Source organism: Eschrichtius robustus, chromosome 5, assembly GCF_028021215.1.
Source record: "Eschrichtius robustus isolate mEscRob2 chromosome 5, mEscRob2.pri, whole genome shotgun sequence".
Taxonomy (NCBI): domain Eukaryota; kingdom Metazoa; phylum Chordata; class Mammalia; order Artiodactyla; family Eschrichtiidae; genus Eschrichtius; species Eschrichtius robustus.
This window is the reverse complement of record NC_090828.1, coordinates 56,896,148-56,900,245: the sequence shown is the minus strand read 5'-3', so window position 1 is coordinate 56,900,245 and position 4,098 is coordinate 56,896,148.

Sequence of the window (4,098 nt, the reverse complement as noted above, 5' to 3'; positions counted from 1 at the left end):
GAAGGAGGAGGGAGCAGACATGAATATAAGCTAGGCTCTTCCTCTTCACCTCTAACCAAAGGGAAGACCCCCCACAATTGATGGAGGTAGAGGGAGTGAAATTGGTAAATTAGTATGGTTACTTTGGAGGTGAATTTGACAGTATTTGGTAAGATTGAAACTCTGGAGAAATTTTTACACATATATGTAAAGATGTTTGTACAAAAACGTTTCTTGCAGCATGACTTCTAAAGAAAAACAAACCAACTTCTGACAACTTAAATGTTCAATCACAGAAGAGGGAATAAATTAAATGTGGAATTTTGGGTCAACCATAGACTATTCTTTTTGGTTTGTTTTTTTTTCTAACTTTTCATTTTATATTAGAGTATAGCCAATTAAAAACGTGATAGTTTCAGGTGCACAGCAAAGGAATTCAGCCATACATATACATGTATCCATTCTCCCCCAAACTCCCCTCCCATCCTGTATAGCAATTCAAAGACATTGTTTAAACAACAGGAAGAAATTATAGGGAAATCTAGACCTTAGAATCCAACTGCCTGATAAGCCTTAAGACTTGAAATATAAGTGCCTCGTTTTACAGATGAGAAGGAAGAGGGGCCTGAAGTTAAATGGTTTCTCAAAACCAGCCTGTTGTTTACATTTCTGACCTGGCGTTTTGTCCATGATGTCATCTGATACCCCAAGCTGCCTGGTATAGTTTTCAGTCTATTCCAGGAAGTAGAAAGTTGTTCCCTCTGATCTCCCCAGTATGCTAGCACAGAAGAACAAGAAGAGGAGGGGAGAGGGGAGGAAGAAGAGGAGAAAGAGAGATGTCACCCCTTGCTCTTGAGGTCACGGTCCAGATGAAAAGCAGGATCAAAACTGGAAGCCATAAAAGCCCCCTAAGTAACCAGTTCTCATATTTCCTACATTCATACCTAAGGGGTCTCCCGGCCCTCTCTGGATCTCCATTTTCTTATTAGCAAAACAAGGGGTTCAACTAGAAGAATTATATCCACCCTTAAGTTCAAAATATTATCCTTGCAACGAATCTACTTCTAGGTATAGAATCTGGCTGTCTAGATCTTCACTGTTGAAATCTTCATCCATAAAATAATTTTTCATCCACTTTCCCAAATCTTTTGTCCACATCCTAAAATTTTCCCCTGGTTGATCAAACCTAGAGACCATATTTGATGCTTCTTTTCCAATATAATGTTTAATTCTCAACACTCCTAAAAACTTGTGGGAAGGATCTTCTGTCTCAGCTTTCAAGAGAGGCACTAAATAAAAATCTCAACACTAAATGTCAATCCCAGCAGTTTTTCAAAGATTGGCAGCCCGATGTCAGTGAAATGGCCTTGGCTCCATCTCTGTGAAAGCCTGAGGTGGGAGTGGAAGTCGTCACAGCCCTGGCGCTGGCCTCCTGGCATGATCTGGTGGGCCGAATGGGAGTGGGAGTCAGGAACTCCACGTAAAGTACTAATTGTGTGACTGACTTGGGCTGTGACATTGGAGGAAACTGTTCCACCTCTAGGCTTCTTTCGCAAAGGAAGAAAAAGCTGTAAAGAGAAGAAGTTCTCTGAAAAGCACATTACATTCTACAGGCCAAATGTTACAGTCACTAGGGAAGCAAAAGGAGACTCAGCTTCTTCCTCAGCCACGACTGTATCCTTCTGGGTGTCCGCAGCCACATTGCCAGGGGCAGGATTTCAGAGTGTCACAGCCCAGCCGTCAGAAACACATCGACTCTTACGCAAATGGCTCAAATTCACTTTTCACTTTTAAAGTAACACACTTTTTAAAATTATTAATGGTTTAGTTGTGTGACCACCCACGAGTGAAGGGCATTTCCCTCTCCCACATCTTTAATGGAAATAATTAATGAGGTGTTAGAAATTAACAACAATTAACAGTGCATAGGAACAAAGGCAGAAGGTCAGAGACTCCAAAGAAATACAATTTAGCTTCTCAGGTAGAATCTTGCGGTTTCAAGGAGGGAGACCCCAGGAGCATTTTCCCTGTTACACAGGTTGCCATTATACTGATCTTTCAAATGGGAAAAAATACAGACAATGGTTCTAGTAGTCTTACATCTTAACAGTACAGATTTCTCTGATGAATTCTGAGAATTCCTAGCCTTGGTACGTCTCTCTCGGACACAAATACAGCTGTCACTCCAGAACATGGGCCCAAACACCGTCATTTTTTAAGATTAAGCATGTTAATGGCAGGAAGTAAACTAGCTGGCACTTCCATCAAGCTTATTCATTTTGCTGAACAAACAAAACAGTATAACGTATTACATTTTTCAGCTTAGTGTTAATAAGCATTGCTTGATATATAGAGCAGACATAATTTAGCAATAGCATGATCATTTTAGATTGTATTGGATTCTAGTGGATTTCTGGTAATAACTGCCACTTTGAGTAATTATTAACATACATCAATTATACAAATTACATGTGTGTGTGTCTGTTTTTTTATGTTTAGCCATAGGATCCCTGCAAGCATTATTGCTATATATAGGTAAATTCATAAATAAATTGCCTTAACTTTATCTACCTGATAGATAAGTGCCAAAGAATGTTACCACCGAGGTATTGGGTCTCCCAGCTTCACGCTATGCATCTTTTCCCATTTTCTAAAACACAGCCAGAAGTCCTTGAGCCAAAGTCTCACATATATCCCCAATGTTGAAAATAAACTCAGAGAAAGTGAGTCAAGCTCAAATATACAAACTGATGATCTCACCAAGGATATCCACCAAGGATATCCTACTAGAGAACGGGCATGGGATAGATCTATTCTGCTTCCACCCACAAACTAATTACAATTATAATTACATTACCTGTAATTATAAACATAATTAATTATATTCCTGCAGTGCTTTAGAGCTTACAAAGTACATTCACAGACATTAATTATTTAACCTCATCAGTACTCTGTGAGGCAGGCAGAGCAAAAAACCCACAGAATGGCACCAAGGGCTTCTCACTGAGCCCAGATCTGTTGCCTCCAGGTGGCCATTTCCTTCTCTCTCTCTCTCTCTCTCTCTCTCTCTCTCTCTCTCGTGATTATCTCCTTAAACCAAGCTTATGCTGAAAGTGAGAAAAGATCCCAATTTCTAGAGACAGTGATGGCTCTGGCTTCTTGGTCAAGCAACTTCCAAAGAAACCAGCACAAGTGGTGTTCAGAGAAGGAATGAGCCAGAATTTGTGGGAGGGGGTACCAGTCACAGTGACCTCAAGGCCCGGGTTTTGTCCAGTATGCAGGATCAGTTGGCACTTCCAGAGCCACGGTCCATGTTTTCATGGACAAGAGTCATTAGCAGAATGACAGACTTTGGGAGCTAGAAGAGCAAATATCTATGGTGCCTCTAAGAGGTGCACCTTGTTGGGAATGCCAAGAGTAAGTCAGAGCCCCACGCAGCCTTGGTAACGGGAGAGACCCTTGTCATAACACCATGCAGTTCAGCCCTTGGCTTTTGCAGGTTAGAAGCTCAAATGTACAGCCTTCTGCCCGCCTTTCAAGGTTCTCCCCCCCTCCCCACCTCTCAAAATCCAACCTGCCACATCTCTCTAGGCTTACTTCCCCTTATGCCTTCATATCCCATCCACTCACCATCTCACAACCAAGCCACTTCCTATACCTTCCAACGCCGTGCTGGGCTCCGTGTTGCAGGGCTCCCGACCCTGCCCATCCTTCAAGTCCCAGCCCAAGGCCTGCCTCCTCCGATAGAAGGGAAAGTAGATGTTGGCCCTTCTGTTGAGAACTTAGAGTTTCCTTGGCAAAGAAATTTGTACTCAAGTAACTACAATAGAAGTTGTAAGGTGTTCAGGGCCCTAAAACAGTGCTACTTAAGGTGTGAATGAGCGAGGTCAATAGTACCTCGGAACTGGTTAGAAATGTGAACTCTTGGGTCCCACCCTAGACCTACTGAATTAGGATCTTCAGGGCTAGGAATCAGTATTTTAACAAGCCCTTTAGGTGAATAAGACGTCTGCTGAAGTTTGAGAACCCCTGCCTTAAAAGGAGATTTTTATGCCAAGTCAGAAGAGGAAGTACTTCTAGGAGATGGCCCTATAGGACTGATAGGATTCAGACGCCTGG